At 46.0% G+C, this 14,302-nt stretch overlaps 1 protein-coding gene across 2 annotated transcripts in view; it reads left to right on the plus strand.

The window, feature by feature from the left end:
* COL4A2 (collagen type IV alpha 2 chain) overlaps positions 1-14,302 on the plus strand; it is a 173,026-nt gene that overhangs the window by 47,116 nt on the left and 111,608 nt on the right. The gene's annotated exons all lie outside the window — the stretch shown is intronic.

Consider the following 14,302-nt stretch of genomic DNA (forward strand, 5'->3'; position numbering starts at 1 on the left):
CCCCAGAGGGAGGACGCGCCTCAGCGGAGCTCGGTGGGGCCAGTCTGCGGCTGGCTGGACGTTGTGCCCTCTCCTACCCGAGTCCCCTCCACAAGTCAAACATGTAAAATCTGTGATTGATAAGGAACCCCTTCACAAAGGTGCTGGTCTCACTACCGTGGGACTGACTAACCGTCCTCTCAGGGCCGAAGACCACCATAGAGGAGGCTTCTTGTCACTCGCCCAGAGCTTCCGTCCCTACGTGCTATGTCCTTCATGAGTTATGGTCCTCAAGACAGTTGTTGCTGTTGTTGACTCGGTAAAGTTTCCTCTGCTTGAAATGGGGACGTCGTGCTTTAAAAATTGTTAATCGAGCGAGGGATGCCTGGGTGGTTCAGTTGGTTAAGCCTCCAACTCTTGGTTCTGGCTCAGGCCATGATCTTACATGAGTTCACGGGATCGAGCCCCATGTCCAGCTCTGCACGGTCAGCATGGAGCCTGCTTGGGATTCTCTCCCTCCCTCTCTCTCTGTCCCTTCCCTGCTCTCACATGCATGTGCACCCTTTCTCAAAATAAATAAATAAATAAACTGAAAAATAAAAAAAGATTTGCTAATCAAAGATTATGCATCAGCATTTAACAAGGATTAAGTATTTTTTAAACATATGGAAGCCATTTCATGAGATTGAAACCCCCTGGGTCCATTGCTATCGGTTTTCCCGGTGCCACTTCCGGGTCAGGGATGACCATTGCCTGACGCAGAGCCTCCCCTCCCCAGGGCCTGGCCTGGCCCGGCCGAATATGGGCAAGGGGAAGAAGATACATTAATGGTTTACAAATATCTGTGGGACTCGCCTGTGTAAGAGGGAATTCAACTCCAGAGAGACACTCCGGAGAGACTCTGCATTTTTCTCCACGTGATCAGCCAAACAGAACCCACACAGAGCAGAAGGTTACTTTTTCACTTTTTATGATTGCTTAATGCAGAACCAATATGGTAACATTTCCCATAACAGTTTTATACAAATTTTGTTCTTCAGTAAAGATAGTTTGTTCTGATTATTATTTTTTTAAATTCAAGGATAACTAACATGCAGTCTCTGTTAGTTGCGGGTGTACAATATAATGATTTAACAATTCTACGCATTTCTCTGTGCTCAGTCCCCTTTATCTGTCTCACCCCTCCCCCACCCACTTCCTCTGGCGACCACCAGTTTGTTCTCTGTATTTAAGGGTCTGCGTTTTTTTTTTTTGTTTATCTCTTTTTTTTGTTTGTTTGCTCATTTGTTTTGTTTCCTAAATTCCACATGAGTGAGCTCATACGGCATTCGTCTTTCTCCAGCTGATTTATGTCACTTAGCATTGTATTTTATTTTACTGTGCAGGACCATCTACGTAGTTATGTGCTCTTACGGAAAGCCAGGGGTCTTCTCAGAGTGGTTATGAGGAGGGGGGATTTCTAAGGGTCCCTAGGTCTCTCTAAGTCAGTAAGTTGGCACTGAGGGCTTTTAATTTCCCATCATCCCTCATCCACAGCATAGCCTGACACTGTTTCTGTACGTGAACAAGTAGATAATTGACCCCTTCCAGTTAATTTGGTTAACGCGAGTAATCCAGAGCCCCGAGTGAGTTTGACCTGCCTCTAGTTCTTCAGACAGATTATGATAACATTAAGATGAGATGTGACAGCTGTGTGAGTATTCCTCAAGAGACAGAGCCACGTGGTAGCCCACTTTGGGGCCTGGCCTGTGGGACCTACCACATGTAGCGTTCAGACTGCGTTTGCCCCCGTCTTCACACTGCCCAGCCCTCCACGCTGCAGTGGACCTTACAGACACAAGTTGGGTTGTCTTAGTCAGCTCCAGGGCTGCCCTGGTGACCCAGGTGTGCCACTGGATACTAGTCAACAAGATGATAGACAGGCTGATGGTCAATGGGAAGAAAAAAGTTACAGAGGAGAGAGAAATGGCACCATTTATCATGTTCTATGGGGTGAGCCTGTATTAGTGGAGATACCTGTTGTTAGAACCATTACATCTACCTCATTAGTGTGCTTGCTAAGGCGCGGTACCCGTTTCAGTTCCAGAAGCCTGGTGTATGTACACTAAATATTTGTTAATTAACAAATTTACCCAGATGTGTTCCTGTAGACGGCAGGGCTATTTCTGTCTTACTCTCGGATTGATAATATTTTTTAAAAGTAATGTCATGCATAAAAATAGCAGTTGGACAGAGTCTGCTGTTAGAGAGCTGAGTGCATACTTTGTTCTTTCCCACAGCTCCCCCAGGGTCCCTTGCCATATATTTTCCCCACGGCGCTTCTGGAGCACAGATGACAATGCCTCGCTGCAGAGCTCTGTGCTCCCTGGGCCCTGGGCAGCCCGGCCTTATATGGGCACAGGGTAGAGTTCACTTGTTCCTCACCATGGTGACAGCCGACATCAGAAGCTGTGTGTTACTGGATAACTTTTGGACTCGAAGCAGAAATCACAAACGCACTGTGGATTCTGATTCCGAATGAATTCTCATGTTACCGAATGAATAAGCTCAGTGTGAAACGTGTGCAGCTTCCCCAGCCCTCGCTGGGGGCTGGTGGGTCATAGCAGGGAGAAGACTGTTCTCACAGGCAGGGCCGTCCAGCCCTGTGGAAAAACTATGCCACCAGCCGCCAGGGTGTGGAGGGCAGGAATTGCGGCCCCACTCTTCACTCCCTGGGCAGAGCTGGGAGGTGTGGAGGGGTGCTCTGGGCCCTGTTCCCTAGTTCACACGTCAGGGAAGGAGAACAGTGACCTGGGGCGGGGGGCAGGGGGGTGGTAAGTGACCTGCTCCAGTGTGGTCCAGAACACAAGTCAAGTCTTCAGACTTCGATGAGTAATCTTTTGTGCCTGCCTCTTCCCAGATGGTAGCCTACATGGAGGAGATTCTCTGTGGATGGAAGGAAAGGACACAGGCCAAATGAGAGGGGTCCTGGCCCTCTCTCTGCATGAGTTAGGATGCTCTGGTCAGTTCTCCACCCTTCCCTTCAGTGGTTCAGTGAGGGAAGCAGAACTTTGAGAAAAGAACTGGTACTTTTTTTAAAAGTTTATTTATTTTGAGAGAGTGAGAGCAGGGCAGGGGCAGAGAGAGGAAGAGAGAGAGAATCCCAAGCAGGCTCTGTGCTATCAGGGCAGAGCCCAATGCGGGGCTTGATGTCACAAGCAATGAGTTCATGACCTGAGCCAAAATCAAGAATCAGACACTTAACCAACAGAGCCACCCAGGTGCCCCTAAATGAATTGATAATTTATTGCTGTTTGAGGGTCTGTATATAAAATAAACTATTGGATACCTGGGTGGCTCAGTCAGTTGAGCATCCGACTTCAGCTCAGGTCGTGATCTCAGGGACCGTGAGTTCGAGCCCCATGTCGGGCTCTCTGCTGTCACCGTGGAGCCTGCTTGGGATTCTCTGTCTCCCTCTCTCTCTGCCCCTCCCCAGCTTGTGTTCTCTCTCTCTCTCTCTCTCTCTCTCTCTCTCTCTCTCTCTCTCTCTCTGAAAAATAAATAAACATTAAAAAATACAATAAACGATTGTGTATATATTGGAGTCATTAAAAGTTGTAAGTCCTGACTCACCGATATCGTACAGGGTGACGGGCACAACGGAAGCCGGCCAACTAACTTCTCCGAGCCCTCTGCCGCCAGTGGTCCTACGGTCACCGGCCCCAGACACAGCTGCCCAGCCCCTTCGCCTGTTTCTAGTCATTTTACTCTTTCTTCCTTCATATATTTTATATTTTTCTTTCTTTCACGGGGTGGAAGTCTGTTGGATGGAAAGCATTAGAGTTCATTTCTGTCGCAGAACTTCCATCAGAACAGCGGGACGCACCAGGTAATACAAAAATCACTAGTAGAGACAACAGCAAGGAGAGCCAGTGAGGCATCCGACTCAACAAATAAAGACATCTTTGTCTTTGCTCATTAACTTACCCAGAGGTTGTGAAATTCTCAGGTTTTTCCAACGGAGGTCAGTTTTAATTCATTATTTCAGTTCCTTAGACAGGCTCGTGTTCCCCCCAGCCCTTTGACTTTTGACCATAAACTCGGGTCGGATAGCTTACTGCAGCTTTTCGTGGCATCAGCCTTCACAGGGCACCTGTTTCCCCAGACAATCAGATATTTTAGAGATTGGTAAGCACCAAGACTCTGTTAGGTCCAAATTGTTGGGAATTACGGAGATGGTCGGGCTGCGGTGAGAAAAAGAGAACCCACAGCTTTGGTTCCCAGAGCTCTGTCCTCAGCCCCTGCTTGAGGACATTGGCATCCCTGCCCCCCACAGCCATTCAGCACTCAGCCACCCGCTCGCCCCCCGTGGGCCTGACAGCACCAACCACGGGACCAGAGATGAGCCCCTCGCGTGCACGGTAGCGACGGCTCGCACCAAGCTGTGTGTAGCTGCTGCGTGTTTTCATGCAGCCAGGAGTTTCCCACAGTCTGTGGGTCCCCGGACTGGAGTCAAAGTATGAGTAAACAATTCTTAACCTCACAAGATTCCGTACGTCCGACAATGTAAATCAAAGTGAAAGAAACCAGAGAGATGCCGAGTGAAAGGGGAAGCAGGGAAGAGTGGACGGGGGACTCTGGCAGGGGGTAGCAAGGAGCAGGTGCCCTGCGACAGTGGAAAGGTTCATTGTCTTTGGCCACTTGCTGTCAGCTCAGAGGAGCAGCGACCAAGAGATGAAGGGAAGCAGAGCCCTGGCCCCCAGGGACAGGGGTAGAAGGACGTAGAGCAGCTATGAGCCACAGGCGATTGACAAGATCTTCTCTGTAAGGTGAGCTGCAGTCTTGCTGATAAGAGTACCTTCTATCCTGCGTTGCAGACCGTAAACCTTCCCCTTAAATGTGAGTAGCCAGGACTGCAAAATACTATGGAATTTCTTCTCTGAAATGGCTCGCTACAAGTCTGAAAAGCGGGTAGAGCAACGCAGTGCTACGGAGAGATCTTCAGTTCAGAACGTGTGTGCTGTACGTGGTCCACGCCCGGGTTTCCGTGGCAACGTGGCCATCACCTTTGTTCCCCGAAGATGCTCGCATGTGTGGGATCAGAACGTCGGTGCCGCTATGGCAAACGTCTGTTCAGACCAGCTGCTGTTTTCCTGGCACTTTCTCATGGCACACTCAGAACCTTTAACAGAAGTGGCTTCCAGGGGCGCCTAGGTGGCTCAGTCGCTTGAGCGTCTGATTTCGGCTCAGGTCATGATCTCACTGTCTGTGAGTTCAAGCCCCGCATCAGGCTCTGTGCTGACAGCTCAGAGCCTGGAGCCTGCTTTGGATTCTGTGTCTCCCTCTCTCCCTGCCCCCCCTCTGCTCTGTCACTCCCTCTCTCGCTCTCTCTCAAAAGTAAATAAACGTTAAAAAAAATCAGAATCCACCTCCAATGTTTTATGAACTATCACAATCCAGAAAGGACAACAAATTATTCAGAACCAGCCAGGACATGACCTGGGTGCTAGGCTTTTGTAATACCTGTCCACACATGGGTCTCACCTGCTTTCAAAATCGTGCGCTACTTTTCGCATGCTGTTGGAACAGCGGTGTGGTTCTGGCTCATCTGATGCTACAGTAGCTGCAGCATCTCAATTACGTGGTTATTTTCTGCAGTGAAACTAATATTACACCAGGTGTAGACAGGGTCCACCTAACTTGTAGATCACAGGTAGTGATGTGCTTTTATGTTTGCCATCATGAGAAAAACTCCGCTTCCTTTTAACCATGGAGGCTGGCATGTCTTCAACACTCAAACATGCACTGTGTACCATCTGCGAACAAGGCACTTGTCTAAGAGAAAGGGGTGCATGAGTGAACAGGGGGGTCCCCTGAACAGCAGGGGCAAAGACCCCAAAGTAAGGGTGTGCCCTGAGTGCTTAAGGGGCAGCAAGGGGTGGGGCGCCTGGGTGGCTCAGTCGGTTAAGTGGCCGACTTCAGCTCAGGTCATGATCTCGCAGTCCGTGAGTTCGAGCCCCGCGTCGGGCTCTGTGCTGACAGCTCAGAGCCTGGAGCCTGTTTCAGATTCTGTGTCTCCCTCTCTCTGACCCTCCCCTGTTCATGTTCTGTCTCTCTCTGTCTCAAAAATAAATAAACGTTAAAAAAAAAAAATTTTAAGGGGCAGCAAGGGGAGACACTGGTGCGAGGCCAGGTCCAACCGTAAAGGTCAGGGGCGGCGAGAAGATTGTGTCGAGTCTTAGGGAGATGAGAAACCATTTGAGGGATGTCCTTAGAGAAGTCATGTAACTTATAACTCAAGTCACAGAGATCTTCATATGGGGAGGCTGGTGAGGTTCATGTTTTGGTGATCTAGTCTACTCAAAAAAAATACCATGAAATAATAGATTATACACAGCCGTAGTTGGAAACTAGAACTTGAAAACCAAAGTGTTCGTTTGACACACAGCGATTACATACCTACCACACGCCAGGTCCCGTCTTGTCACCCGGAATACAGAAGTAAACAAAGCAATCAATATCCCTAATCTTTTGGAGCTTTCTAGCCCCATGATCTCCAAAAGAACTTTCTGCAGAGATGGAAATGTTCTGTATCTATGCTGTCCATCCTGGCTACTTGAGCATTTAAAATGTAGTTAGAGAAATTTTAAATTTTATTTAATTTTAGTTAACAAAAATTCAAATTAAATAGCTCCCATGGCTTCCATATTGAAGATCACAGTTCTAGGGAGTACGGAGGTGGAGAGTAGGAGAGACAATGAACTCACTGTGAATCTATAGGAATGTTCTAGATATCAAATCCTAGACAAAAATAAAGCACAATATAAAGTCAGGGTTTTGTGAAAGTAAGACCAAGATTGCAACTTGCTTATATCTTACTAAAAGCATGTTATCTCAAAAATATAGAGACCCATGAGCAGGACACATTGGAAGTGGTGTCTGTACCGAACATGATTCATCACATCCTCGACCTTGCCCACAGTCTCAGGGAAACCTGCATTTCCAGCGTGAGCTCTGGTCAGGGCCTCCCCTTCTAGAAACTCCTTGTCTAGCTGCTTTGGTGCAGGAGACCTTTGCTCACCCAGCCCTCAGCTTTGGAACATCAGGCTATTCTCACTGTCTTTCTGGCAAGATCAAGTAAGCATTTTCTTAAAGCAGGGCTTTCAGTAAACTGTGTAGAAACGCATTAATGGTGCAGCTGGAGAAGAGAGGTACGGTTACGTGGCTCAGGCCCACTCCCCATTTTACCTGGCCCAAGATGGTAATTGTTTCATTTTGCAAGGACCATTATGACAGGTAGTCAGGATTTGACAGAAAACGGGCCCGTTGGGAGCTCATCCAAAAGCAAGAATACATTATTCAGATCCTAAAAAGACAAAATTTAATACCGCCTTGCTGAATGGATTCAGAGAACATCATTCTGGACAGAATCTCCTGGTTGAAAGTCAGTGCTTAGAGAAAACACATGTTTTCGTCACCATCGAAATCATCATGGTCTTTATCCCCAGGACAAACTATCCTGGGTTGTTTTCTACCAGTAAAATATGTTGTTAAATAATAGGAACCATGAAAGTCACTGGTGAAAATTAACCACAGTGGTCGTGGCCTAGCATTTATCAACCTCAACAGAAATGGCCATGATACAACTGCTGATAGGGAGCAGATACTTGACAGATGATGGAGTCAGCAGAGAACACATTTGCAAGCAGGAGCGGTACATGTTCAGTGATGAATAATGAAGCATTGGCCCATCGGATGTCTTTAGTACCTGAGTGCAAAGGAAGAATTGTAAAGGTCTTCCTACTTGATTCATCCATTTCTCCCTCTTCCAATGAACACTGTACATAAACACACCCAAAAAATCACGTGGGCAGCTCGTGCCACATTGCGTGGCACATTGTCGCCGCACTGTGGTCTTGAGTGTCCAGGTATTGCCCGTGAAAGATGGCTGCCTTGGTGCCACAGACACCACAAATTCTTCCACGAAGCGTCTGTTACTCTGGAAACACTGGGGGGAGGTGACGCCTACTATCTCGTTCTGAGAGAACCACAAATCCAAACGTTCCCCTCGGAATTTACACCTAAACACACGAAGTGTAGAGTAGACATTCTCAGAGCCCACGCAGAAGAGGGAGCCACGTTGAGAGAAAACCTTTTTTTTTTTTTTTGTACATAGGCGGGTCTCTGTTCCCCAACCCTGTAGACCTTAACTGTGATCAGATTTTTTGTGTATGTAGAAAGTGTGGTTTCTGAAGAAGCACAAAATTGGCCCTGCGAGGTCCGCTGGCTGGTCAGAGCGGGTGGAGGAGCCCCCAGGAGCTTCCCATGAATTCTGGGTGGTGGCCTGAGCCAGCGGAAGCTCAGGGACCCAGCCCGTCCCTGCCAGCCTCTGGCACTTAGGGTGGCGACCCAATAATTAAGTGGGCGCTGGTCCAGAGCTGACCATCCTGGGGAAATGGCCTTTCATGGCTTTAAGGAAAATATCACATCAGTCCATAGCCAGGATGATGATGGTAGTAACGATTTTGTGTCTTGATTGAAAATCTCACACAGACACCAATAGACGGCTGATAAACTGGGAGAGACAAATGAATATTTCTACTGTTCTAGAACCGAACCAAACCAAAGCTCTGCCTTCAGAAATCCTTCGTTTTTCTTACCTCCTGATGGAATGTTTTGACAAGTATAGCATTAAAGCATTTCCCCTCTCTGTTACAGAAAGAACACCAGTCTTCAAAGACCTTTGTTTTGTTTTATTCACTTCCAATTCATTCTAAGTAAACAATTGCAGGATTTCTGAAATGACCAGAGCAGGGTTGTTACCGAGCATGATCTGCTTTCTGAAAGCAAGTCTGAAAACAGAAATGTTTGTTCTGAGTTGGTCATCTGTCTACACAGGGGAAGAGAGGGCCTCACGTGGCCTGGTCTAGTCTTCGTGTGCCGAAAGCATGCGTGTCGCACCTGCCCACTGTGGTTTCGTCTCAAAGTGCTTCCCAAGTGAGCTGTCTGACCAGAGGCTCTGTGCGCTTGCGTCGAAGTACTTAGACATCACACTGCTTCCATAGCAAAGAGAAAACCAGTAGGTCACATGGCAAAGTTTTGAAAATACTTTTTGTTTTCTTCCAGAGATAGTTAAATAGTAACCAGAGAATAATGGCAGAAGTGACCAGACGAACTCTTCCTACACACACTTTCCTCACTGAGGGGCCTTCGGAATGTGCTGCCTAAATGGACACATACTTGGGGGGTGCCCTGGGAAGAAGGAAATCAGGGTCATCTCATCTCTGCTTTGTGTTCTTCCCTTTAAATCAGAGGGAACCACCCTTGTCCTTCAAAGTCACGGACAGAGATACTGTACTCATCACTGGCATTCGGGCGAGCAGAAGATCAATTTATTTCTGACAGCTTTTAGGCATTTCAAATTTTTCTTAAGAAACTGCCCAACCTGAGGTCCCAAACAGCCTGTGATTCTGAACCCTCTGGCATCCCACCCAAGCTAGCACATTGTGGTGTAGACAACCAAATCATTCAAGTCGTCAGATGTCTGACTCATATGGGAAGCACAAAGCAGGCCTTCAAAAGGGCATATGTCCCCACTGATGAGAAAGGTCAAAATATCCCTGTCCCTTCCCTCTCTGTGTCCAGCCTAAAAGTTTAAATTCTGGAAGAATGAAGCAGGAACAGCCGCCCCAGTAACGCAATACAGACCTTGTATTGAGGACAGTTTCCTCCTGAGCCACTGTGAGGGCATTAAAAATCCCGCCATAGGAACAAAAGTTTTTGTACCCAAAACACTGTTGGGATGGATAATTCCTAAAGGATTGGGACCAGAAAGCGGTGGGGGAGACAAAACAAAATGGAAGTGAAATGGAAGTCATTAATGCTGGGCAAATAATATCTTTGGCCTAATAGTCCTCGGCTGCCTTGTCAGTGTTGATGTTTTTTATTAAATTGTTGTCTTTGCAAGGCACTGTAACTACTCTTCAAACCTAAAGTCTGTTTTAAATAAAGAAACAGAAGGACGAATGAGTTCTATGGTGAGCCTGGTCTCAGTAATAAAAATTAAAGTGCTGGCATGTTTCAGCTCTGCATGGTAGTAATTATTTTCTTTTAAAAAAAATATACTTTAAGTGGCGATAATGGCATTTTTAAAGGCTTGTGAAGATAGTGCTCATATTTCAAAAGAACCCTAATGTCCAGATCAGTTTTTATGCATCGCACCCAGATTTAGCATCTGTCAACAAAAGTAGCGTTTCTCAGATTTGGTTAAAAAAACACGTTGCCAGAGCCTTTGAGGACACACATGTCTGCAAGAAGATAGAACAAAATTAACAGAATTCTGTGATTCTCTGAGGAGCAATTCTCTTTTTTGTTTATGTTGCTTTTAACATCCTGCTCGTCAGCCCAGCCTAGAGAGGAGGCAGGTCTCATGCCCAAGCAGCCCGGGGTGGGGCACCAGGGCGAGACTCACGAGCAAGCCTGTCACAGTTCAGGCCGCATCTCTGCAGTCTGAAGGAGGAGAGGACTGACCAGGAGCCCAGACAATTCAAGCAGAACCCTGAAACATGAGGCCAGGCTTCCTGTGCTTGGAGCCTGGGGGTGAATTCCTCATCCTTTAACACCTGATATTTTACAAATATTTGTGTTTCTCTCCATAGAATGATAGAATTACAGGTGTAGTATGTTGACAAGTTTTGTCCCTGGTGTCACACCCAGGAAAAAGAGAAGAGGGCATCTGAGATTGATGGCAGCCTGTTCTGTTCTTGGGTGTTAAAAAAACAAAAAACAAAAAACCCCACCTCAGAGTAGATTTATATGTGTCCAGAGTAAAGCGCATGTTAAAAACTCCATTAATGAAAAGTGTAGTATATTACTGCAAAAGAGAAGAATCTAAGTCCTAACCGAAAGTTGAACCAAAAAAGTTCAGCTCTCCCCCAAGATCAGAGTTTTCCTTTGAGACTTGCAGAGAGCAGTGAGACCCACTTAAAGTTTCGAGACAGTAAGATTCATTCCATAAGCTTCACTTAAAAGAGACCCAGTGGTCGACATACCGTTGACAAGAAGTTGAATTGATCCTGTTTGAGCCCCTAGGATATTTCTTTCTGTGCCTTGTGAGCTTCACATTTTTCGTAAGAGTTGATCCCTCCTGTATCTGGTGTTTTTCATGAGTTTGTTTTGCCCTGAAAGAGTGGATTTTGAAAGCAAGAGATGCCAGGACGGTGACATCAGCCTGCTTCTCAAGTGTTGTACAGGAGGTGAACTAAAGATCATCCTGGAAAGGTAGACTTAGCCTCTGCAAGTCACAGAAGAAAGTTCTGTTAGTGCCACAACTATATTATATGTAAACAGTCATTTTTAAGCACTCAGTCAAACTGGAGGCAAGGAGAAAGAGGTTGAACTAAGTAATAGCATTAGGGTGTTTAATTTGAAATCCAAGAAGGCTGAGGTAACACGTGTGCTATAGCATAGCTGTATGGGGAGTTTCGTATGAGTGTCAGCCATCATCAGACGACAAAAATTTGTGCCATAGAAGAGAGCACTGTTGGACACTACTGACAGGTGGTTCGCCAACCAGAACCCCATCACAGCACATGAGAGGTGGCCCTGCACTGGGGTGTGTGCTGTAGTTGTTCCCACCAGAGCTCTTGAGGATGCTTCCCTGGACAAAAGCTTAGCTTTGATACGTGCCCGTGTCCCTGCAGGAAGGAGCCCTCCCCTGATCTCACCCAAGCGTACACACAAGCATGGATGTGCCAGATGTCAGTGCCCATGCACCACTCCAGCCCAAGCCCCTCTGACCCCAGTGAGCTTTCCCTTCCTGCATCCCTCTACCAGCCCCCAGTCAAATCTCCTTCTCCCCCACATCTACTGATCTGAGCAGGATTATAGGAAAGCACACGATCTCCTAACCTTTTTCATATTAAGCTATCATGTGTTGCATAAACTGGGTCCCTGACTTCCTGACCCATTGCTCATGTGAAGATGGTCTCCTAAGTTTCTCCCTTTCCTCCTTCAGTCCTGGAGCAGCTGCCTGACCCAAGTGAGTGTTTGGAGTTATTTCCTCTCTGGATCTGGATGCTATGCTTCTGAACCCCACCATAAAATCCTGTCACCCCTTTGTTACCAAACACATTCTTGCATGGGCTCACAAGGGATATACTTCTCCCCCCAAATCCATTTTTTATGTAAGTTTTTTGTCACGTTCCTTTTTGGTTTTGCTTTTTGACTATCAGCCTTCCGTGTGTAGAATTAATTTTTAAACCCCAATCCAAGGTTTTACTTTGATTGCTGTGAAGTTGTTACAAGATACAGCCAGCATTTCCGACTTGGGGATGGGGACATACAGGCATTCTCCTGCTCCGGGTCTCTCTCCCTCCTACTTGTCCAGTACTGAGCTAATTCAAACACAGACATTCCATGAAGATGGCTAGTAACCAAAAAGGAGATTTCTAAATGTTAATTGCCGCTGGTATTTTTAGGACTTTTTATTTTGAGGATAGCATCGATGAAAAGGGGTATGTAGCCATCTGCATACCCTTGAGTAGAATAATCAGACTAAGGAAGTAAACAAAAAGAACTTTGTGGATGAAAATGAACTCCTTAATTCCAGAAGATTAAAAAGACTTCTTTAGTAGAAGGAAATAAAATTTAACAAAACGGTTGCCCTTCAAAAATGTCAGTTATCTTGGAAGGAAAGATGAGTAATGGAAATCCCATGTGGATCAGAAAGATGAATAGATTAGTCCCATGAAACTTGCATTGACAGAGGGCGAGGGGCCCTGTACCACCACCCCACACCCCTTTCCAGCAGACACGGGGGCCGTCTGAGAAAGCTTCCAGGATAAGATCATTCTTCTTAGAATTAACATATAAAAGATTCAAAAAATAACCCCAGGATTTTGAAATATGCACATTATCTGTGTGTGTACATATGCGTATGCACATTTACGGATTTTCATTTAGTGTATTTTATGTTTATTAAATACATATTTTATGTGTGCGTGTTTCCAGGAAAAAAAACATTTTGCTATCATAGAAAACCCTTTATCACATGCTCAACATGGGATTTTAGTTATTTTTAGCATTTAATCTTATCTCACAAATTGAAATGAAGTCTGGCATGTATTTTGAATACCCTGAAACTTTATTAGAATACACTATTGCCTTTTTACATTTGTCAGGTTTTTATATCAAACCTAGTCCTGATGTTCCTAAACTCTAGGCACAAGAATTGATTATTTTTGACAACATCATGTATTTAAATCTGCTTCTCCTTTGGGCGTGAATATCCCCTGTCCTTTGGGAGACATGGTGGGGGGGGCGGTGTCACTGTCACAGGGGAGAACGCTAGAATCCAACTTTCCTCCTCTGGACTGACGTTCGCTGTTCCAGGAATTCATTGTCGTTCCCATCCCCACCCATATGCCCCAGTGATCTCTATATTCTGCTGGCTGTGCGTCAACAGGAACTCCCAGAATAAACCGGCAGGGAGTTGGCGCGCAGATAGGAAGGGAGGCAGGGGCTGGGGGCACAGCCAGGACCACACTCCCACCCCAGGCAGCTGGGGGGATTCCCTCACCTTCTGCTTTGTTTTTAGATAAGGATGCTACATCCTACTCTGGGAGTTTCCAAGTGTCCTTACTGTATTTCATGGAAATTTAGAACATAAAAGAAACACGTACAATTGGATATTTCAAGAAGTTCTGGACAAGGGTGCCATTGATTTTCCCTGAGCCAGACACCCTGGGGCCCCACAGAGCACCGTGGAGGTGGTTCCTTTGGCAGGGGGGCCACAGACCCTCGCCCGGGGTGGGGTCATGCACAAAGAGAAACACTTTCCCAAAACCTCTCCACAGACGTTTTTTTGTCCTAAAAAAGATAATAACATTTCTGTCTCTGCAGACCAAGTCAGATTGACCCGTTTTGCTTCCCTGTGAATCGTAAGCTATTTCAGAATCAATGAGCCTCCTTCTGACAGGTCAGGGCGAAGATGGGAAAAAGTGCCATTTTAATCGAAATAATTAGTGTTCTGTTGTTTGAAGTTCAGAGGCATCTTACTGTTTGTGTGTAATTGTGATTCGTTTCTAACATGTGCTATTTCTGGAAGGCACGTAAGCTTTTTTTTTTTTTTTTCATCTATAACGATCTTTTCTCCTATTACCAACAGAGGTAACTTGAAAAGACAAAATGTCCTATTTAAAGTACACTTATTCTTGCACTGATATTTTTCCACAATGCTTTAAGTCTCATCTTGTGGCCACTATAGCAAAGCACATGAAATAACCATTAGTATCTTGTTCCATTTTTTTTTTTCTAAATAGCAGGTGTTTCCTATGCCTTTTTG

The sequence above is a fragment of the Panthera leo genome, chromosome A1, assembly GCF_018350215.1.
Source record: "Panthera leo isolate Ple1 chromosome A1, P.leo_Ple1_pat1.1, whole genome shotgun sequence".
In the NCBI taxonomy this organism is placed as follows: domain Eukaryota; kingdom Metazoa; phylum Chordata; class Mammalia; order Carnivora; family Felidae; genus Panthera; species Panthera leo.